Source organism: Musca autumnalis, unplaced genomic scaffold, assembly GCF_047663935.1.
Source record: "Musca autumnalis isolate F117 unplaced genomic scaffold, ASM4766393v1 scaffold_4, whole genome shotgun sequence".
In the NCBI taxonomy this organism is placed as follows: Eukaryota; Metazoa; Arthropoda; class Insecta; order Diptera; family Muscidae; genus Musca; species Musca autumnalis.
The window spans coordinates 196,109,984-196,135,467 of record NW_027411977.1 but is presented as its reverse complement, the minus strand read 5'-3'; the positions used below and the strand labels follow the sequence as shown (position 1 = coordinate 196,135,467).

At 37.1% G+C, this 25,484-nt stretch overlaps 1 protein-coding gene across 8 annotated transcripts in view; it reads right to left on the bottom strand.

Annotated features, from left to right (window-relative positions):
- Positions 1–25,484, bottom strand: part of dysc (whirlin protein dyschronic) — a 417,061-nt gene that overhangs the window by 261,735 nt on the left and 129,842 nt on the right. The window lies entirely within an intron of this gene.

Here is a 25,484-nt window from a genome sequence, read left to right as displayed (position 1 = left end):
GAATGAAGCATTTTATGTACATTATCTGACATTTTAACGTACTCACTTAAAGTTGGGGACGGGAATGAATATTTTATGGTGGAGGGTATGAAAAGTTCGGCCCGGCCGAACTTAATGTTTTTTTACTTGTTTATGTATAATTCTTTTCTACCGGAGTTTGAAATCCTTATGAAATTCAAAATAAGTTTTTTCCTATTTTCCTTTGCAAAGCTCACCCATTGTGTACAGGATTATATTAAACTGATTTCATTTGTAGTAATGTTTTTCGCACTTTTGGCGAAAACATTTTTGATACCCGGACTTACATATGGCTGTGAGCTGTTTGCTAACTCTGACGCTAGGAGCAAACGAAAACTAAATGTGGCATACAATAGCATCATACGTTCTGTTTACGGTATCGGAAGATTCGAACATGTGTCTCCATTTACTAATTGCCTTTACGGTATGAGTTTCAATTCTTTCCTTAATATGAAAGCTTTAATTTTTTACATAAGATAATCACCAAACAAAAACCGAAACACCTTTTTGACAGAATGCAATTTGCCAGATCCAATAGAGGTAGGAAAATTGTACCATTGAGACGTCGAAGTCTGGTATCAGAATGACAATTTTTCTTCTGAAACTTCTTCAGGTAAAATGCGATGGCAAACCTGAAAATGTATTTGCTTACTTTGATAAACAATAGGATTATGAAATAGAAAGTAATATTGAAATTACAATCAATGAAAAAACATAAAAGTTAAAAAACGTATAATTCGCGAATTCGATAAAATCAGTTAAGGCGCATGCGCCTTTCCGATACAGCGAGTGCATCTCTATCAATATGTAGCAATTTTTCCACTTTTCATTCAGCGACCAAAGTGTGCCGTCAGCTGCATCTTACTGTTCAAAAAACCTTTATGTGGGTAAAAATAGCGCGATGTACGTAAGATTATAAGGCGCATCCGATTTCATTGACCGCCTATAAAAAATACGTCATTATAACAAATTTTAAACAAATTCGTCAAGAACCGCGGATGTGCTACCAAATTCTGTTTTGTACGATATACGAACATTACTCCAGAATCTCGGTAATTTATGCCACACGGTTTTGGATAATAATATAATCGCGTATAAAGGATTCCATTTATGTAAAAATAACCAAAGAAAATCGCGGTTCAATGCGCGGAATCATCAAAATATAATTTTGCAGAATTTCCTACTTTCAAGGTATCTATAACCGCCGTTTTAGTGGATGGATTTGAAAGCGGATAGGTTAATTAGATCCGGCGCGTAAAAAACTAAAATCACGCGGTGTTCAAGGGTACCGGAGTCACAGTTGTAAATTTTGAAGCCAAAAAATTGGTTTTTAAAGAAAATTTACGCACCAAAATTTCGACTTTGGACTCCTATTACTAGGGAGATATACACCAAACGACGTGGAATCACGAGTTCTACAATCCAATAAATAGTTTGGGTAATTATCTGGTTGCGCCCTCCAATAAGAAAAACTTCAAAATGTCAGCATCAATTTTAAGGGGGATGCAGTGTATATATCGAAAAGTCATACATTAGAACCATGTTGCCCAAAGGGTATTCTTCAATTCTTTCTTTGAGCTCAGGTCTGAATTTTCCGTGACCAGAAATCAAGAAAGAACACAAAAAAACTTGTAATCTTCAACACATTTTTACCCATTTTTTAATATTACCACCAACACAGCTTCCACAAAAAATATTTGTTATGGTTCATTTTATGCGACCCCGGCTAAAACACTTCAATTAATATAAATATATTCATATTGTATAAAATATATTGACAGTTCGCGATTTATTAAATGGTGAACCTCAACTTCAACGATTGTAAAACATTTTTGAATATTACCATATACAAACGGAATGAAAATAATGGTATTATAATTTGAAATTGAAAGTGGGTGTAACTTAGAATTTAGGACTCTAAGTTATATAAACTGAAGTGTAATTTATCAATTAACATAATGTACTCCGCCTACGAATAAGTCTTCACGTGGCGGATGAGTAATACTTTCATGAAAGAAAGGAAAGTAATTTTTCCATTTAACTTCAATACAATTCGTGGTGAGGGTATAAAAAGTTCGTAAAAAATATTGGCCCTATTTAACACCTTTTTACTTGTTTTAAATTTCCGAATAAAATTCTATTCTCTGTTACAGTCCCTCCATATTAGAAAACTTTCCCCACATCAATAATTAAATTAAAATTCCTAACACCACACTGCCAAATTTTCGTGTACAATAGTTTCAATTTTATTCCACTGCAGGTGGTGGTGGCATAAAAATATGTTGTTTTGGCATTTCTTGAAATTACCTTAAACTTATCCTTCATCAATTACACAACATATTTCTTTTTCTTCCATTTCAATGGCCAAAGTCAAATACTTCGTTGGCTGGTTCCTTCGTTTAGTTTATTTTCTTTATTTCCTAGGTAAACAGTTTACAAAAACAACGTTTTTTATTATTTTAACCCTGAGGAAGTGCAAGGTAAACGTTGGATAATACAAATCAACGATTTCTTGGTAAAACAAAAATCAACTATGTGTAGGAGTGTAAACTATGTGTGTTTGTTTTATGTTTGCCATTGCTTTGATTTGCCGTTTATTTTTGGAAGGATATCTCTCTGCTGCCGCAGCCCATCAAACCATGGCCTTCAAGCACACAAAATCGAATAAACGAATTACGAAACTGCATCGATTAAAATATATGTAAAAAAGAAGAAAAAAATGGAGAGAAGAAGAACAAAATTCTTCATGTAGGTATGAGAAGCTCTCTTGCTCTTAGCCGTCATGGGTTGGTATGGAAAAATGGAAAAACAAAATTCTTCATATAGGTATGAGAAGCTCTCTTGCTCTAAGCCGTCATGGTTTGGTATCTTTCAAAAACTTAGAGTAATTGTTTGATATAAATCTCTTTTAATATGGCTTAGTAGCTAAGCTAAATTGTTTAGTTGATTGGTTGGTTGTTGGAAGGTTTTTCTACTACTACTCTTCCTTGCTTTCTACTCTTTTTACTTTGCTTCTTCTATATACATATGTGTGTGCGTTTGTGTTTATTCTTCTTTTTTTACTCTTATGGTGCCATTAACCTCGTTTTAGAAATTTTCTTAGTTTTTAATTAATTTTCTTAAATATTTTAATAGTTTAATTAAAAGGTCGCTGGAGAAACACCTACATTGAAGGATGGATGGTCCGGTGTATTGCGGTTGGTATTTTGTCATGGGTGGCGTATGCGTGTTTTAAGGTTTTAATCGACGAATTTTAATCATACGTTAGGGTGTATAGCCCTGGTTACTTCTTCATTGAAAGATGAGGGCTTTTTTTCTGTCCAAATACATAGTATTCAAATAGTGGAGGACAGTTGATTGTGGAAATCAGATTTTACCTCAAATAACCAACTTCTTTACACGCATTTGTTAATAAATTACATATTTTAATTAGATGAAAGATACATATCGCTCATTTATTTAAAGAGTGACACATATAAAAAAACCTAGTTTCGGGAAAAAAGCGATTTAAGTTGGCGATTGAAATTAGACCTTCCAACTTAAAAAGACTATTTCACAAAAAATAATAAAAAAAATCAATCCCACGGCAGCGGCTTCTTTCGTACCGGTTTGACCCGGAACCACACAACATCAGCGTTCCGGGCAGCGGCTGCCACCTCAGTGTACATGTGTTTGTATTTGTTTCGTTTTTCTGTGTTGAGAGCAGCATATCCCGGAATGCCTGCTCCGAATTCTTTTGGTCCGTGCCGGGACGGAGAAAAATCCAGGATCAATTTATTCGTGCTCAGTTTGTCACATCCGTATCTTCACCCATATCCAACCTTCGTAACAAAAGTGGAGGTGAGGGATTAGCTTTCATATTGCACCAGCGTTTTGCGCGGTCAATGAGGACGCCCCTACCAGAATTAGAGGAGAGTGTCTCAGTTCTCCTGGTCTGACAAATGACGTTACCTGGCAACCCGTCATTTCCCTTGGATCAGATCATCCCCCAATAATTGTCTCCATTAGCTAACCGCCCAATTTCATCACCTCTGAACGCCGCACGTTCGTCAATTATAGGAATGCCGATTGGCCGCTTCGGAAAACTGCCCAATCCTTCTGATGTTCGGGTAGCGGAAAGAACGTTCCGAGACATCATCACTGCTGCAGCCGCTCGCCATATCCCCGCTGCTCAAATACCCGAAGTAAACCCAAACTTCCCAGCAGATGCGACGGGATTAGCAAATGAGAGCGATGAGCTTCGACGAGCCAACCCCAATGACCCAAGAGTCAGGGAACTGACACTGGAAGTTAACAGGCTGGTCGGCGAGCATAAGCGGAACAAATGGTCTGAAGAGTTGTAATATTGGGGCTGGAATAAGTGAATTGTGGGCAACGATTAAGTCACTCTCGAACCCTGGGAGGATGGAAGACATGACCTCAGTCACGTTTGCCGACGTTACAATGAGTGTCTCGAAGAGGTGCGCAAGTTATCTCAATCGACAGTTTGTCGAGCACCCCGAGAGTGACAGGGCGAAGAGGAGAGTATTACGTCGCATCAGATCTCTTCCTGCCGAGGATGAACCACCACAGTTTACAATGGATGATGTTGCGAATGCCACCAGGAATGCTAAATCATCCAAAGCGTTGGGCCCTGATGGAATCTTCATGGTAATTTTGAAGCAGCTGGATAAGCCGGGAGTGGAGTATCTCACTATTGTCGCTAGCCACCCTCATTGTTCCCGAAGTCTGGAAAATGGGCAGGGTGGTCCCGCTACGGAAGCCAGGCAAGAATGCCAGCAAAATTGAATCGTACATGCCGATTTCGCTTTTGTCGCCCGTAGCAAAGACCCTTGAGGCAATATTAGGAATAGATATAAAGTTGCCGATCATCAGCATGCATTCCGTAGGCACGACAACAGCGCTGCACGCCATCTCCACATATACTTGTCAAGGACTCAACCAGAGACCGCCGTCTCATAGAACAGTGATGGTGGCGCTTCACTTATCAAAAGCCCTCCACGCTGTTTGTGGACATTGAGCAGACAACCCTCCATACAACCTTAAAACTTTGGATAGTCAATTATATGTGTGGACGCCAGTCGTACGTGAAATTCAGGAACAAGAAGTCTAAACCCCGAAGAGTGAAACAGGGAGTTGCCCAAGATGGGGTGATATCTCCGAAACTGTTTAACCTCTACCTCTGCTATATTCCACCCCTTCAGACGGCATCGAGATCGTAAAGTATGCGGATGATTGCACGATCCTGGCGTCAGGTACCTTCCCTGATGACATCTGTGAGAGACTAAACTCCACGCGAGGAATATGCAGATTTCCACCACAAAATCTACAACCACTCTGTTCACAACATGGACAGCGCATTATGGAAGAGAATTGAATATCGTGGTCGACGGTATCAAAATTCCGAACACAACCTGCCCCAAAATTTTAGGGATCTCATTCGACACTACTTTCAATTCGTGCGCGCACGCCACACCTACTATCTACGACAAACTGAAAAATAGGAACAAGGTCCTCAAGTCCCTAGCCTGCAGAACTTGGGGTGCAGCTAATGAAACCTTGTTGACCACATATAAAGCGATAGGTCGGTCTGTGGGATTATATGATACGAATTGGAAAAAGATTCCAACCTGTCAGAATGCCGCCCCGAGAACAGCAACAAAATGCCTCCTCAAGTCTTCAGTGGACCATCTACTTGAGGAGGCAAAGATTCTTCCAGTAAGGCAACACAATGAGATGCTTTCGTTGCAGTACTTGTTTGGGTGTTACCGTGATAGCCATCCCAATCACCATCTGCTCTCTAGGCCCAACACATTCAGGCATATCAGGAAGGATATTCATGCTGTAGAGAGGTAGGTCCAACAATTTAGGAGAGAACCCCTAGATCAACAGTCATATCAAGCAGTTCATAAGCAAATATAGTGTGAATAAAGTCATCGGAGTACATCATCCATCTATCGCAGCTGAGGATCGTCAGCTGCCACGACAAACCAGAGTAGTTGTGGCTCAACAACGCTCGGGATATTGGAGTAGCCTAAATTCTTATTGGGCGGAAATCGACCGCTCCGTGTAAGACATCTGAGCAGTATGCGGCATGGGCCCGCACGACACAAAACACCTTTTCAACTGCCCCGCCAGACCTACTCATCTAACTCCAGTGGATCTACGGTTACATCCCATCGAAGCAGCCAATTTCCTGGAACTGGAGATAGACCCAGAGCCAGTTTGAACAGAAGAACGAACATACAAACATATTAATAAACACTGTTAAAACAACAACATTACACAAAAAAATAAAATAATTACTTGGCCATATTTTGCAAACAGCTAGATATCAATGATTTGCAGTGTTTTAGAGTTTCATAAACCGTAGTAAATATGCTGTAACTCGATGAGTTATAGAGATATCAGCATGAAAATTGTACACAAGATAAAGTATTAGTCACAGATAAAATAGAAATTTCTAACTCAGAAAACGCATTTTTTGAGTTATGCCACTCTTTGAGTAAATGATCGAAATGTTAATGATGTAGTTGAAGTTTCAATACGTTTGACCAGCGTTTATACCCTTATATAAAATAATTTTTAAGATTTAATCATTTTAATTCCCAAGTCTAATGACGTTATGTACTTTATCAATTTTCATTATTGAATTTCTGTTTAAATACCTAATCAATAGTTCATGGTCACATGTAATAAGTTCCATGTCTTATTGTAATAACGGAATAATGCAAATCTTGCTATCAAAGTATAATTTTATTCTTTTTTTTTTCGACTGTAATAAATTACCTTTAATTAAAAATAAGAAATATAAAGATAGACTTACGCCTGAAGCCAACAAATATTAAGATATGACGTCAATTTACCTGTAATTAGAAAATAAACAAAACGTTATTAATTACAAATATAATGATTTTATAAACGTAGTATACAGTAAGGCTAGGATGATATATGGAATGACCCACATTCTAATGATACCAATAGCAGAGGTGGGTCCATATTAAACTTGATTGTAAAGTATAATTTAAGAATATGTTATTACATAAAAGATTCCATCACTCCAGAATAGAAAAGGAGGCGAAGTAATTAATATAACCCTCACTAACATGGATGATTCCGATAAAAACAAATGTAAAAGTGTCCCTTATCGGACGACAGTATGATACTTTTTTAAATTGTTTTATTTGGCTAATTGTGTTTTAGTAACCCTTTAGGAAAAATATTGAAAAATTTTCCACCGTTAGTCTTTTTATAGACTGCACCCACCATAGCACAATGGATGCGCTCAACGACAAAAATCATAAATGCATGACATCGTTTTACAAATTTAGAAATGCAAATCGCTTCAAAACGTTCCAAATTTTTCGAAACTAAACTTATTTTTTACAAAGACGTATAGCAATAAAGACCCGAACAAATGCATTTTCCAAAAACATATGCTAATAGTTCCACATTTTGGTTACAGATGGCTACACAACTCACTGGAATTGATAACAGCAATGCCAATCGTTTTTGATTCTTATTTCTCGCGGCAGAAAACGTTAACGTCGTGTATTGTGGCTGAAATTTATTTCTTTACTTTTTTATTGTTTATTTAATAAATAAATCAAAAGTGAATGCCGTCAAACTTGAGTTTTAATGTTTTTCTTGTCAATATTCCAATGAATAACAGTTTTCGTTTAACATAATGTTGCTATGATGTCGTAGCAACAGAGGTTAACTCCCTCTACAGTTAATTTTTCACAATTGACTTTTCCTATCTTATAATATTGACATCTTTGTTTTTTACATTTTTCGGGATTCTTAAGTAGAAAAAGCCTCACAAACATGACTAATTTTGAAGAAAAATTTTACTAAAAAATGAGAAAAATGTAAAAGCGAGTTTATGAAACAAAGGGCTATTATTAACGCCTTAACTTAAGTTGAATCATTTAGTAAATTGCCTTAGCTTCATTTTTCTCGTTATGAAAATTCCTCTAAATTGCAAGGGTTGCCATATATTTTGGTTATCATATCGGTCAAAATGAAAATATTTAATATAGATGTATGCATTTCCTTAAAGTTTAAGTTACTTTCCAAAAATTCGCAAGAATGGCCACTAGTACCAAATTGAAGCCTAGCGCCTGTTGATTTCAAAACTGTAAAGACTTTTTGCAAAAATTTGCGGTTTTGACAGTTATGATCAAAAGTTTAACTCCCTTTTTTAGTTGCTGAATTTATATTTTTTGGAATATTTTTAAGTAATTTTATTATCCTTTCTAAGATTTAGTTTCAATATAATGTTTTTTGTGCTATTAGCGATTTCTATGGTCATGCTAACTTAGAGCTGTAATGAAAACTCACAAAAGAAAATAGATTTGGGGGTATTCACATTAACAAATAACATATTTTATTTTTGGAACAACCTAATGTTGGACCACGCTAAATAGTGGAGATTTTCCCCGCACTTAGAACCAAAAATACATTATTACAAGTAATTCTGCAGACAAATGTGGCTAAATCTTATAAAGTACCAAGAAAAGGATGGTAACTCTATATGGAGGCTGTGATCAAAAGTGGACCTATATGACATTTCTTTATAAGATGGTGTTTTGAAGTCTGATTTCATCATAAGAACATATTCGCTTAGAATATATGGTTGACATCTGCCTAAAAAAATCGATATAAAAATCATATAGGGAGTACTGGACCAATGCTGACAATTTTTCGCAGGGAGGTTTACTATTCATTAACAAATCTTGGTACCGGATTACAGCAAATTCGGTTGAAAAATGTGTTGGGAACAGTAAAATACTTCAATTCAGAATTATTCATTACATGGCAACCACGCGAAAATTTGAACCTAGGACCCCAATATTTTACTTAGAGTGTTTTTAGGCCACTATGACCCATTAATAACAATTTCAGTTCGATATAGTATTTGGAAGTATTTTTGTCACACCTTCCCATGTAAGTGCCACCACTGTGCATTAGGGATATAACCAAAAAATACCTCGCCAGTACCATGTGCGGAATACTGTCCTGATAACGAAAACGCGTGTTTTAGTTCGATTCGATGAAAAAAGTTTCAGCGCCGACTGCGATTACTAATAAAAAAGTAAGTACGTATTAGTCAGCTGTACTGACGGAGAAATACCCTCAGCCACTGACCAAGAAAAAACACCAAAACCAAACCAAACACAATAATAATGCGGTATATAAAATATATTGGTTTTATATCACCAGTTTGCTTTAAAATCTGTAGGTACCGTAACGTGGGGTTATACCAAATCATTGACATATACCAAACATTTTTGGCAACCAAACTTCCTCATAAAGGACTCAAAATATTAAATCATGTTAAAATAAGTTTGAAAAAGTTTTGGAGTTATCTTGCACAATATCCGACAGGGTTTTGAAGCTTTTGGGCCATTATCTTAGGAAGTATTGACTTACTCCGGAAGAAAGTGTACCATTGTAAATGAGGCCGCTCCAATAATCTACTGAAAAAGAGTCAAAACGATGCGAGAGGAGCTCCTAAACTTCAGTTTATCCGAATTTTATGTGGGACTTCCTCGAAGGAGTGGACCGATATAGTATATATTTCCATCCCTTACGATGCGCAAAGCCTGCATCAATCAAAAACTCCCTGCGAGGATTATCTTGCCGATTTGCCATTTGGGTTGGTGCTGTAATGTTGGTGCTGAAAAAATTGCAAAACCATCCGAGAGGAGCCCTTAAACTTCACTTTATCCGAATTTTGTGTGACAGGTACCCGAAGGAGTGGACAGATATAGTTCATATTCGAATCAGATCTATATCTGGAAAAATTAATACGATGGGAAAAGTTTTGACCATATCGATTGCTCCCTTCGAGGGTTATCGTTCAGACCATTTTACAGAAAATGCTTGAACTTTTGTCCTCCCCCACAAAAGTTACCAGAAGGAGTGGACCGATATGGCGCATCTTCCAACATAAACTAAGTTAGGACAAAATATTACGATACCCAAAATTTGGTTCGAATCGGTTGAAATGTTCGAAAGTTATTGTGCGCACAAGCCAGACATTTTTCGTATTAAAGTGTATATACCCTTCTAGCCTAAAGGCTGAGGGTATAAAAATGGTGAACTGACAAAATCAACACTTCAATTTTAACGAAAAAATGGATAGTTTTTCGGCCATAAAATCATTTTCACATTTTAAGTTTCTAATAGTTGCAACTTTCATACGGAAAGTTTTATACCCAAACGAAGAATAAATACCAAATTTCAGTCATTTCGGTTTGGTATTGAGGCCACAGCTTTCGGAATACCAGAAATCGGTGGGTAGCCTCCCATAGGAACTATATGAAGATGTGGACCCATACCAAAAAACTACAGGTGGAAACTTGTATACCCCCAATGAAGACTAAATACCAAATTTTCTGGCAACAACCTAAAAATCGAAAATCGGTGGGTAGCTTCCTATAGGAACTATATGAAGATGTGGACCCATGCCAAAAAACAACAGGTCGAAACTTGTATACCCCCAATGAAGACTAAATACCAAATTTTCTGGCAAGAACTTAAAAAAATTCCGAAAATCGGGAAGCACCATTCCATGAGAGCTATATGACGACGTTGACCTCTATCGACAGGAAAGATTTATGGTAACATGGGGCGCCTTCGCCACTGGGGCGGGTACGCCATCGCCGATTTTCTCGCAAAATACAAGTGCTAGAAAAAATCCGTTAAAGGCTAAATTGTGAGTTTAACGAAGATCTATCATCTCCCAAAAGTTGGCAGTTGTGTCATAAGTATGATAGCGGACGCACGCGGTTTTGTATTTTGAGGGTATTGGGAAAAATAATTATGGTAGATGGGTGCCACCGTGGTGCAATGGTATGCACACCCGCCTTGCACGCTAAAGGTCGTGGGTTCGATTCCCCGGCCAGTCAACATCAAACACTTTTCAACGGTGGCAAAATACCCCTCAGTAATGTTGGCGACATTTCCTGAGTATTTCAGCCTTGTATAACTTCTCTACAAGTGGTGTCTTAGACACGCCGTTCGGACTCGGCGATAAACAGTAGGTCCCATATCATTGAGCTAATATGAGTCGGGGTGCACTCATTGGTATGAGAGAAGTCTCCCCTGTCCCGCCTGGGATGTTTGTGGGAACAATTATAATTATGGTAGATGTTTTTTGTGATATCTTCTTTACCTTTTGTGATATCAAAAACACATTTTATACCGTTAGAAGACGACTACTGAAGAATAGAAATCCCAATAATTTGCATGAAAAAAAACAATAACAAATGTCAATATATTTATATTATGAGATATGTTGGGGGTGGGGCGCCTACGCCATGATAGGGGTGTGGTGGGTTAATATCAGAAATGTGTCATGTTTAACTTCAATTCTTTATGCCATAGATATACCACACTATAATGTCAAGTTAAAATCAAATAGTATCATAAACATATCTTGTTTTGGATATATTATGATTTTTGTACCTAAATTCAAGGAACATATTTCAATTAACCGCTAAAATCGGTTACTATTTGTGAATTTTAGAATCATTTTTGATTATTCAATAGAAAACATGTTCCTTTTTCGCATAATGTTGATAGTTAGGGAAAAAATATGGTAAATTACAGTTTTACAGTCCGTTGGAAAATTTTCAATTTCGATGGCGAAGCTGCCCCATGGGTGGGGAGGCTTCGCCACTTTTTAGACATTTTGTAAATTCTCAAAAATAATATTTTAAAAACAAAATTATAACCACTTATATATCAAAAGTTATAGTCAAGATATGCTAATATTTTTACCAAAAATAATATTTGAAAAAACTTTAACGGTGTCGGTATGAGAACATTTTGAACAAAAACGTGGCGAAGGCGCCCCATGTTACCATATATCCCCAAAGAAGACTAAATACAAAATTTCAGCCATCTCGGTGGGGGCTATGTTGGCTATATGAAGACGTGGACCTATGCCGACAAATTTCAGGTAGAAAGTATTATACTCCCAAGGAAGAATAAATTCCAAATTTCAGCTATTTAGATTGGATATTGGGGTTAGAACCTTCAAAATTATGAATATCGGGAGGTACCATTCTATGCGGGCCGTATCAAAACTTGGACCAATATAGTCCAATTTCAATATCAAACATCCTGGGAGTAATAGAAACTTCTATACCAAATTATAAAGCTCTACATTAAAATTGCGATCTGTATTTTGATGTCAACGGGTGCCACCGTGGTGCAATGGAGTGTACACTATGGCTACAACCGAAAAAATTCCACCACATAGCCGTGTAGAGCATGGAAAACTATTATGAAATACGGTGTCAATTTTTCTATACCGCGAAAAAAGTTTCCGCACCAAATGCATTGAAGTTCAGTAATGCATTTTTTAATTTTATCTGTTACAACAACATATTTTCTTTTCATTAAAATTTTTATTTTTTGTAATCTAATTTAAAATCATTATCAAACCGTTCTGGACCAATTTGCGCTCTCAAATCGCGCCATTTCGGAGCATATTAGGAACTTTTGACACTATTGCAATTTTTGGTTTTTCTTTAAAAACTCGTGAATTTTAATTAATTCTCTTTCGAGAATTTTATGTTTATATTTATTGTACCTATCGGACAAGAGAATATGGTGCCATTTGCACCAAATTCGCGAAAGTTACAGACCGTTTTAATGACTTTGCCTGTGAGAATTGTATTTATTTTCTATAAATATTTATTCAAACAAACCAAATTTAAAATTTTAAGTAGAAAGTAACCGTTGTGAAAAATTGACAACGCATTTCTTAATATTTTTCAATGCTCTACACGGCTATGTGGTGGTATTTTTGATATTTGCAAAAAAGTGAAAAAAGTTATAATCCTAGTGTACACCCGCCATGCACGCAGAAGGTCGTGGGTTCGATTCCCCGGCTAAGCAACATCAAATTTTCAACGGTGGCAAAATACATCTCATTAATTTTAGCGACATTTCCTAAGTATATCAGCCATGCAAAACTTCTCTACAAGTGATGTCTTAGGACACGCCGTTCGGACTCGGCAATAAATTATATGTCCCATTGAGCTTGGGATGTTTGTGGAACAATTATTATTATCTTGATTTCAACAAACGGACGGACAAAATGACTGGGATATATTGACTTACAATTATGTGTTGATCAAGAACATATACTTTATGGGGTCTCCGACTTTCCATAGCATAGTGGACGGTATAAAAACGCCAAGTAATTGGTATAACCTTCACTAACATGGACGACTCCGATATAATGAATTGGAAAGGTGCCTTTTCTTTTACTTTTCTATATTTGGGAACTTCTTTCATCGGAAAAGATTCGAAAATTTCCCACAACTATCGTACTTTTTCTACCGGTTTCAATTATGTATTATATTCTTCTGAGAACTATATCACTAAAATGAAGATTTGCAGAGCTTTATGCTCCCTAAGGTCAGACAGGGACACATTCACCACCATCGATGTTTTTGCGACATTCGGGCCATTCTCAAGACAAGTATGGAGAATATAAGAGCGTTGTAAAAAAAGGACCACCTCAGGAAGTATGAACTTAATAGTAAAGACTGGGAGGAATCCCGATGTAAACGATTTAAAACAATCCGACATATGCATTTTGCAAACAATTTTGAAATTTTGAATGGGAAGTACCCCAAAGAGTCCCCCTATTCCATATCATATTCTAAAATCATATTCTATCCTAATCAATCCGAACCGTTTTAGTGATAAAACCCCTATTGGAACTTAATGTACGTTTAAGAGAAATTTTAAAATATGGCCCATTTTGGAACTTGATCTCTAAAAGCCGAGATTTCTTTCATACCCATCACCATAATATGGGTAATTAACTTTGTTATTCCGTTTGAACCATATCAATATATTCATTGGTAACACTATAGACTGTATAAAATTTAAAGTCGATATAACCATGTCAGTCGGTCTCTTGAAATCAATATACAGCTCGTAATATTTAAAATAGAGCTTTATAATTTGGTACAGATGTTTATATTACTACTTGCGGTGGTCTTAATCCAAATTTAAATGGAAGGTTCTTACACCTGGGAAGTTTTTGCGCATTCTGAAACTACAATGTTTATAGATGAGAAAAATCAAAACAAAATCGCCGAAGCGCTTTTTAAATAAATCGCAGTTCAAGTTGACATTTTTAAGGGTTTTTTAGGCTTTCACGATTTTACTTGAAAACCACAAGTCCTATCGAAATGGGACTAAAGAAAGTGTTGTAGCTATGAAAATTCTCTACACGACTGACTCAAATTAGGACAATGGATTGCCTGTATCGCCTCCATATAAAATGTCAATGTAAGTAAAGTTAATGTTTTCACAGTGGTAGAAAATAAATTAAAATAGTGCAATACACAGTGGTTCCACCCGTGTACAAAAATCGAAAAATTAACATATTTTTTTGTGATTGAAATAAATATTCTCTAAAAATGTCAATTTTTAACATCTAGCATTATTTTTGTAAATTTACAGCGGTTATACTCCAGGTTAAATCGAAAAAGCTGTGATTTGTATGTGCGGCCTTAAAAACGAAAAATAAACGTAGGTTATGAGTAAAATGATAACAAATTGGAAAGGTAAATGTGCAATTTTCAAAATGAAACTTATAGTTAATGGGATTGACAATATTTTTATGAAAAAAAAAACAAATTCATAGTTCGTTTTCTAACTTCATTAAAAATAAATTCTTTGTAAATGACTTTTTCTGCTATTTTTAATATAATTACTATTAATTTATGTTGAGTTTTACTAATGTTGTGAGCATTTGTGAGTCTCGAAAGTTTTTTAAATGCAGGTAAAAGTCTCTATTTTACGATTAACAAGTAAAAAGTATCAGTCGGCTTGGCCGACAGAGATATACCTTCAGCCTAAGACATAAAGAAAATATGTAACATACAATACTTCTGACGTATCTATAATACGATGTACAGCGTTTGGACCAAATCGGTTTCTCACTTCGAGGGTTAACTGACGTAATACCCAGTTTAATTCGTGCCGGCAGGCATTTTGGAGCTTTTGGGCCATTATCGCAAGAATTAAGGACTTGCCCAGGAAAAAACATGTACCGTCGTAATGGGAAAGCGAATACAAGTTGTTACAACAAAAATCAACGGGATTCGAAAGCCACATTGGACCGATTCGACTGATCGTGTTCGAGTGTTATCATGTGCTCCAGCCGCTACACATGGCGCCCTAGGGTTTCTTTTTACAGCTTCCGGACCATTTTTTCAGGTAGTATGGGCTTGTCCTAAAAAAACGTGTAAGATCGTAATAGGGGCAGCGAATACAAGTTGTTACAAGAAGAAGCAAAACGATTCGAGAGCAGGCTTTAAACTGCACTTTTCCCAAATTTTGTGTGGGAGGTACTCGAAGGAGTAAACCTATATAGTCCATATTCAACCCTGATCTATGTCCCGTAGAGATTTTACGATATGAAAAATATAGACTCAATCGGTTTTGAACTTTGTGGAGGAGGTACCTGAACGAGTGGACCGATGTGGCCTATCTTCGAACCTCTATTAATTTTGGACCAAATATTACGAATGCCAAATCGGACCGAATCTGCCAATCCGTTCGAGAGTTATCTTGCGTTCCAACCACTACACACGGTGTCACAGTATCGGAAGTATGGCCTGATATAAACCATCTTCGAACTTAAACTAAGCTTGGACAAAATATTACGAAAGCCAAATTTTGGACCGAATCGGTTAATCCTTTCGTGATTTATCGCGCGCTCCAGCCAGACAGACGGACGGACATGGCTAAATCTACCCCAAATTGCCTGAAACGGATTTCTTACAAACATACTTGGGGTCTAAAACCATTATTTCGATGGGGCACATTTTTAGCTGCTGAGGGTACAAAAAATCCAGCTGCCCCCATCTGCCACCCGCTAAGTTATTTCTCTTATACCACGCCTGTAAAATAGTCGTTATATGGGAGCTATACCTAAAGTTGGACCTATACTGAAAATTTTTTGCAATTAGGTATTTTGCTGACTCAGAACTCAAAATGCAAAATTACAGCCAAATAGGTTGGAAAATGTGGGTAAAATCGTCAAAACTTCGAAAATCGGGAGGTACGTTTATATGGGGGCTATACCTAAACGTAGACCGATAGTGATCATTGTGTTGCATGTAGGTATTTGGTTTACTCAGAACTCAAAATGCCAAATTACAGCCAAATCAGTTGGAAAATTTCGCTAAAATTGTCAAAATACCGAAAATCTGAGGACACATTTATATGGGGGCTATACCTAAACGTGAACCCATATTGAATATTTTTTGCAAGGAGGTAGCTTATTCACTCAGAACTCAAAATGCAAAATAACATCCAAATCGGTTGGTAAATTTGGCCAAAATTGTCAAAATACCAAAATGTGGACCTACATCCACTAAAAATGGTTTTCTATCTTTTTAGCTTGTTATAAACCTACGTTTAGAATTTGGAGGCGGTAGCTCGATTAGAAGTATTTTTGGCACTCTTTTACATACAAGTAGAACCACTGTCAGAAACCAAAATGCTATGGAGACAATTCCTTATTGGAAGACTTTTAGCACAATTTCTCTTAAGTTTAATATTTTATTTCCATCCTTGAAGTATGTAACTACCCACTGTATGCCACCATCACCAAGCTATTATAATGATAATAGATCCCACGTGTCAGTCTGTGGCTGCCATATCACATTTTACGTTGTAGGCAGCTTATTGTGACATCGTTTGAAAAAGTGTGCGTCTAAATCGAACACACAAAATGTGTAATCCATGGATGAATGTTTGTCTGTCTGTCTGTCTGCCCACTTGTCTGTAAGACGATTTGTTTGTTGGTTAGGCTCTCTGTATGAAATACAACTATATTCTTGATTGAGGGCTTTTTCTCCAACAACAGCATAATGAAAAGTAGGAGAAAAGAGGGGAAAATATAAGCTATTACAAAAGAAACCAAAAGAAATAGTTGAGGATCTTAGGCCTTAGTGGAAAAGTCGTTGTTGTTATATAAAATTTATTGATTCATTTAATATGAAACGAAAGAAGAAGAATAGATGAAAATGACAAAAACAACAAGTAAAAAAGTATCAGTCGGCTTTGCCGACAGAGATATACCCTCAGCCTGTGTATATTGAAACAATTTGTTCCCAAAATACGTGTGTATATAGGGGGTTTTAAAAATGTTGGTCGTTTGAACCGACAAAAATGTTGATTAGGATAAAAGAGCAAAAGTTTTGCGGAGGAGATACTAAAAGGAATGGATCGACATTGACCGTTATGAAAGTGGATCTCCAGCCACAAAATATGGTGCCATAGAGGGTTTTACACTCTTCGGGCTGTTTGCTCAAGAAGTATGGACTTGCCCCTGAAAAAACTTTTACCATCGTAATTGAGGCAGCGAATGCAAGTTGCTTCAACAAAAATCAAAGTGATTCGATATCAGGTCTTACAGTGAACTTATCCGAAATTTTGTGTGGGAGGTACCGGATGGAGTGGACAAATATAGTCCATATTTGAACCTGATCTATATCTAGTAGATATATTAGGATGTGTAAAGTATAGACCAATTCGGCCACTCAATTCAAGAGTTACCTTACGATAAATTTTTCCCAAAATTTTTGAACTTTTGTGGGGGAGGTACCTGAAAGAGTGGACCGATATGGCTTATCTTCAAACTTAAACTATGTTTGGACAAAATATTACTAAGGCCAAAATTTGGACCGAATCGGCAGATCCGTTCTAGAGTTATCTTGCGCTTCAACCACCTCACTCGGTGTCATAGGGGTTTTTTGCAACTTTCAGACTATTTTCTCAAGAAGTATGGACTTGCCCCTGATGAAACTGGTTCCGTCGTATGGAGGGCAGTGAATACAAGTTGCTAAAACAAAAATCGAAGCGATTCGAGAGATGGCCCTAAACTGAACTTTTCCGAAATTTTGTGTGGGAGGTACCCGAAGGAGTAGACCGATTGAGTCCATATTGAAACCTTATCTAAGTCTGGTACACATTTCACGATGGGCAATGTATGGACCAAATCGGTTACTCCCTTCAAGAGTTATCGAGCGCACAAATTTTCTGAACATTTCCGAACTTTTGTGGGGGAGGTACCGGAAGGAGTGGACCGATATAGCCCATCTTCGAACTTAAACTAAGTTTGGGTAAAATATTACGAAAGCCAAAATTTGAACCGAATCGGTTCATCCGTTCGAGAGTTATCGTGCGCTCCAGCCAGCAGGACAGACAGACAGACAGACGGACGGACATGGCTAGATCGACTCCAAATTGTCTAAAACACATTTCGTCCAAACATACTTGGGGTCTTAAACCATTATTTCGATGAGGCACATTTTCATCGTATCAAAGTGTATATACCCTCCTTAGCCTAAAGGCTGAGGGTATAAAAAAGGGTTGACTTCTCCATTATTATTTTATTAAACAAATCATATTAAAAGATTTTGTTCTATTTTGTGCTCTACTAATACGATTAGACAGTAAAACAAAATGATTTGTTTGAAAGAGGGAAGAAGAAGTGATGGTGGAGAGAAGAATGTGAAGATTATTAAACAATATAAATTGGCAGTGACAGGGTTTTTGTTTGTTTTTATGAAAGTTATTTTGTGTGTGTGTCATAAAAGGGCATATTTAATTGAATGTGATTTGATTTATTTAAGGATAGTAAATAAGATTTTTTTTTTACAAAAAGTTATAAGTCAATTTGAATAATTGTTTAAGATTTTATGGATATTTATGATGTTAATTCAGGGGAATTGTTTAAGATTTTATGGATATTTATGATGTAAATTCAAGTGATATTTGATCTATCGATGAGATAGTATGTCCTTTAAATCCTTATAGCATTGTTCCTGTCAATATATATGTAAGGTGAGCTTAATCAAACTTGAATCCGTATAAAGATCACTCTTCAAAAGTCCAGGTACTTTATCGGCCCTTATAAAATGTATTGAGAATATCAATAAAAGTAATCAATTTCTACTAATCCCACGCGGGCGAATTCTTCAACATCGGATTGACTCGAAAACACGCACATTAGTGTACCGGCCAGCGGCTGCCACCTCAGTGTACACATGTTTGCTCTTGTAACTTTTTTCTGTGTAGATCAGGATGACGGAAGAAAACCCTGGACCAAGATGGTTGTGACCGGTTTGTCCCATCCGCATCCACCACATTAAAGCTTCGGCGAGATGCAATAGATGTTGAAATTGGGTGTATCACTGAGGTTGCTCTGGACTTTGTATTTGTATCGTTTTTCTGTGTTGGGAGCAGCATATCGTGGAATGTTTGCTCCGGATTCTTTTGGTTTGTGTTGGGACGGAGGAAAACTCAGGACCTATATTTTTGTGCATGGTTTGTCACCAAATCCATGTTTCGGTGAACTGCAATAGGTGTCAGGAGTGGGTGCATCTAAGGGGTTATTCTGGACTTGTCCATGCGAGGACCTACGACAGGGACTATGTTGCTGCATGCTGCGAGAACACACTGAAAATGCACCATTTTTTCAATATAATTACAATGGATTCATAGGTCAGCGTTGTAATGGTTACAACATACAGAGGAAGGCTCGCATCAGAAGTGGTGGTGGGGGATTAGCTTTCCAATTGCACCATTTTTTATACCCTCAGCCTTTAAGCTAAAGAGGGTATTTACACTTTGATTCGACCAAAAATATGCCTCATCGAAATAAAGGTTTTAGACCCCAAGTATGTTTGTACGATATCCGTTTCAGACAATTTTGAGTAGCAATGTCCGTTCGTCTGTCTGTCTGGCTGGCTTGTGCGCACGATATCTCTCGAACGGATCAATCGATTTGGTTAAAATGTTGGGTATCGAAATATTTTGTTCAGATTTGATTTAAGTTCGAAGATGGGCCATATAGGTCCACTCCTTCAGGTACCTCCCCCACAAATGTTCAAAAATTGTCGAAAAACTTGTGCTCACGACAACTCTCGAAGGGAGTAACCGAATACTACCTCTAGGCATACATCAGGTTCGAATATGGATTATATCGGTCCACTCCTTCATGTACCGAACAAATTTCAAAATTAGTGCAGTTTTGTGACACCTCACGAATCGTTTTGTCACAGGATGTTCGTGCGGCCCTCGTTTCGTCATTGCAATTTTTTTCGAGGACAAGTCCATAGTTCCCGAAATAATGGCGCATAACCTCAAAAAAACGCTGCACTATATCGCGAGTTCAAATAATCGGTGGTGGTGGTGGTCAAATATAAAAGGAGTTGGCATTGCCAGATGAATTTTGGTATAAATACTTATAGTTCACTGACAATGTCGAGACTCAATCGGTCCACTCCTTCGGGTACTTCCCACACAAAACTTCGATAAAGTTCAGTTTAGCGCCTGTTCAATAATCGCTTTGATTTTTGTTGTAGCAACTAGCATCCGCTGCCCCCATATAACGGTATAATCTTCATCAGGGGCAAGTCCATACTTCCTGAGAAAATATCCTGAAAGGTACAAAAAAGACCTATGACACCGTGTGTAGTGGTTGAAGCGCAAGATAACTCTCGAACGGATCTGCCGATTCGGTCCAAAATTTTGACTTTGTAATATTTTGTGCAAACTTAGTTTAAGTTCGAAGATAAGTCATATCGTTTCACTCCTTCAGGTATCTCCCCCATAAAAGTTAAAAATTTGTCGGAAAAATTGTGCACACGATAACTCTTGATGGGAGTGACCAATTTGGTCCATACTTTACACATCCTAAAACATCTACCAGATATAGATCAGGTTCGAATATGGACTATATTTGTCCACCCCTTCGGGTACCTCCCACACAAAATTTTGGATAAATTCACTTTAAGACCTGCTCTCGGATCACTTTGATTTTTGTTGAAGCAACTTGCATTCGCTGTCTCAATAACGGCAGTAAAAGTTTTTTCAGGGGCAAGTCCATACTTCTTGAGAAAAGAGCTCGAAAGTTGTAAAAAACCCCTATGGCACCATATGTAGTGCCTGGAAGGCTCGAACCGAATATATTACCGAATATAGCTATATTATGTTTTTCGCAGTCTAGTGTGATAAAAAAGCCCTATCTATCGATATCCCCGCAAATTTTTGAGCTTTAATCCTATCCACACTTTTGTCGGCGCATACGGCCAACATTTTGAAAACCCCCCTAAATACATATGTTTATATTTTTTTTTTTTTTTTTGGGAAAAAAGTATTTCTATCCACACAGGCTGAGGGTACATCTCTGTCGGCAAAGCTCGTTTGATCCTGGCTCCAATGACCCGTACATGGAATGTATAGGGGTAGCAGTCAGATATGGAACTGCCGAAATAGAGCGGCTTAACGTACAGAGCTAGGCCTAACATTAGCCCACTTTTGGTAGGTCATAACCGACTGTTTTAGAGGACTTTAATGCTCATCATGAGTTGTGGCATTTTGTCCACGGCAATGATCAGAGAGGTATACCGTTGGCTAAGCAGATTGACAGCACTACGTTTTGCAATGACGATCCTCCTTCCAGAAATAGGCGAGAGTGTCAAAGTTCTCCAGATATAACCAAAGTGTCAATAGGTCTACAAATGACGTCAGTTGGCAACCCGTCGTTTCTCTTGGGTCAAACCATCTCCCCATAATTGACTCCAACAGCAGACCGCCCGATCTCATTACCTCTAATTTAACATTTGAGGTTCTCAGCTGTCACGAAACTGCTCCACCAAAAATCGTCAATACAGGTCAAGGTTTCGGTATAGCCCCATATAATGAGGATTTTAGCTACATTTTTTTTTTGACCGAACTACCTATAATTTGACGCTTGAGGTTCGAAGAGCTCAAAAAATATCTCCACCAAATATAATAGTGCCTCTCTATTTTAGATATTCTGAGGATTTTTGCTAAATTTTTTGACTAAATCAACTGCAATATGACATTTGAATTTCCCAGTTGTCGCAAAGCCATTAAAAATTGCGGACATAGGCCCACGTTGTGGTATAGCCCCCATATAAAGGAACCGCCAGATTTTAGATACATAATTTAGGCATTTTCGGGACCCGTGCTCGAAAAACGAAGGGTCTATAGATGGACGATAAAAAATATTTAAAAAATCCAAGCCTAAGGGTCTAGAGATGGATGATAAAAAATATTTAAAAAATCCAAGCCTAAGGGTCTAGAGATGGATGATAAAAAATATTTAAAAAATCCAAGCCTAAGGGTCTAGAGATGGATGATAAAAAATATTTAAAAAATCCAAGCCTAAGGGTCTAGAGATGGATGATAAAAAATATTTAAAAAATCCAAGCCTAAGGGTCTAGAGATGGATGATAAAAAATATTTAAAAAATCCAAGCCTAAGGGTCTAGAGATGGATGATAAAAAAAATTTTAAAAATCCAAGCCTAAGGGTCTATAGATGGACGATAAAAGATATTTAAAAAATCCACGCCTAAGGGTCTATAGATGGACGATAAAAAATATTTAAAAAATTCACGCCTAAGTGTCTATAGATGGACGATAAAAAATATTTAAAAAATCCATGCCTAAGGGTCTATAGATGGACGATAAAAAATATTTAAAAAATCCACGCCTAAGGGTCTATAGATGGACGATAAAAAATATTTAAAAAATCCACGCCTAAGGGTCTATAGATGGACGATAAAAAATATTTAAAAAATCCACGCCTAAGGGTCTATAGATGGACGATAAAAAATATTTAAAAAATCCACGCCTAAGGGTCTATAGATGGACGATAAAAAATATTTAAAAAATCCACGCCTAAGGGTCTATAGATGGACGATAAAAAATATTTAAAAAATCCACGCCTAAGGGTCTATAGATGGACGATAAAAAATATTTAAAAAATCCACGCCTAAGGGTCTATAGATGGACGATAAAAAATATTTATGGAGGACATAAAAAGTTCGGCCCTGTCGAACTTAACGATTTGCACTTGTTTTCGCTAAACTTGTTCCATGTTCGATATTAGTGTTTTTCCAACATTCATTTGTGAACTCTTCTTCCATTGGAAATATAATATCGAATCTTTATATTCATAGGAAATTAGTTATTTGCAGTGATGTAGGTTCAGCAAATATCTGATGTCTTCCCTTCAAAATACTCAAACTCCCTTTCCAAAGCCCACCCGCTCACATAAGGACGCGGAATGGATTAGCAGTGGCAACAATGACAATTGGCTTAAGTAACAAACAAATGTTGACATTCACATTGAACAGACATTTACGCAACACCACAACTACATCTATACACCACTTCACACCCACATTTAATGCTGCCAGACAACGGAAGAAGGCGTGAATGTGTGGTCGTAATATGTAGTTGTGATGAAGAGTCACAACAATACAATTGAAATTGGAATAGAAATTGAAATTGAATTGTATGCGGCAGCATGACATAGAATTGAGTTGAAAAATGAATGAATGGATGATTGGTTGGAAGAAGCAGAAATCCTATGAGGGAATGAGGAGGGGGAAACTGGCGGAATAAAGTATGGTTGACTGCCAAAGTGAATGAGAGAATGATTGTGTGTATTCAACCAAGCATTCACAGAGCAAAACATTGAACAACTATCAATCCTCATCATGTGATACTGAAATATGTATGTACACATTTAATTTCCTCTTGTGAGTAAAGAGCAATATTGTCTAAGCCCCTCAACAATACGGAAAAAAATATTGCACTACCTCCCATGGTTTCATTGAGTTACTTGGTAAATATGTTCCTTGGCAAACGAAAAAAGTTATGTTGTAAGCCATTATTGGCAGTATAGTTGTTTCATTTGGAAAGTAAATGAAATTATGAAAAAAAAGAAAAAAGCATAACAAAACTTACCAACACAACGAAGTGAAAGGACATAGTTTAAACACGAAAAGTGTGATTGCTATACAAGAACGAAAACAAAAACTTATAACGAAATGAAAAATCAACCATCCATACCAGCAGTCAATATCATCATAAAGTATAACAAAGTATTACAACTTGTAATACTTATTTCAACAACAAAAAGTAGTCAGAGAAGAAGAAGAAAAATAATAACAACAAAAACATGAAGTAAAATATAAATGAAAAACAAGCATGTGTTTTTCCTTTTTAATAACTTTTCCATCTGTTTTTCCTGTTTGTTTCTTATTTTTCCCCCCTCCCTTTCAAAGACTTAAAAAGTTTGAAAAGGAAGCTTGGCTAGATAGATAGATGTCTCATTCTTAGGAAGAATATGCTGCTTCATAAGAGATTTCTTTGCATACAAGTTCTCTGTTTCACATGTTTAACATGCACAACTTACGATGTCAAACAAATGCCAAAGTAGTTTCATCAATACATTAAAAAATATTCGAGTTGTCATCTTTAAATATTGATGAGTATATGAATATGAAAAAGAAAAGAATCGAACATACATATAAAATGTTAATAAATGATAACTTTTTGAAAGTTTCGGTTATTTACTTTTGTCAATCTTATAGGAGTTTTTGCTGGGAATTGAAAATTATTGTCAAACAACACCAAATAATTCCAGAATTTAAAAAAAAACTAATAGAAAAAGCTATAAACCTTCTGCTTGTGACTGTACAGAAAAATAGCAGGAGTGGTGGGCCTATTTGTACTATGGACAGATCCCCAATTTTAAAAGTTAAAGTGATCTGGCGTGTCATCTTTTTAGCATCTTCATCGATGAATTTTATATGAACGTGGACCCCAAAAGATGCTATTCATTTTGGGATCCAAAGCATGTCATTTACACCAATACTTTGGCATGTAATTTTCAACAACCTTTTGCAATGGCATTATCATTACGACGAGAGTTTTTGGTTGTGGTTTCGAGTCTCCGACAACATCGAGCCTATTTTGCCTGCAACTTTTCCTGCGCCAACTTCGAAACGGGAGGGATCACACCAGTGTTTCCCTTACGTTCTGTCATCTTCGGGGCCAATGGAGCGGGGCTGACCGATCCTACCGCGGTCATCAAAGATGTCCGCAAAGGACCGAGCAGTTCGTCAACATTGGATTTGTTTGTTTCCCTGTAGAGGTTGCCATTGTCACAGCCTCTGGGCTGGAAACTGCAGCCTTTACAGGGTTCGGAATTTGATCGATTGGAAGGAACATCTTCTCAACGTGAGGGTATTTTCTCTCGAAACGCCTCACAAATTGGATCTTCAATCCAATCTCCCTAAATTCCGACTGAGGGGTCTTTGTCAACGAATCTTTGGCAGTAGAAGACGGTTCTACGGTAGTTATACCTGTCTTTCTTCTGCCTAGACCTGTTAATTTTGGTTGAGGGGGACATGGGGGAGGCCGTCGTTGTATCCTCCTCTACGACCTCTTCTACCAAAGCATATTGCCTGCATAGGGAAGGTCATCAAAGATGTGCGCAAAGGACTCGAGCAGTTCCTCAACATTGGATTTGTTTGTTTCCCTGTAGAGGTTGCCTTTGTCACAGCCGCTGGGCTGGAAACTGCAGCCT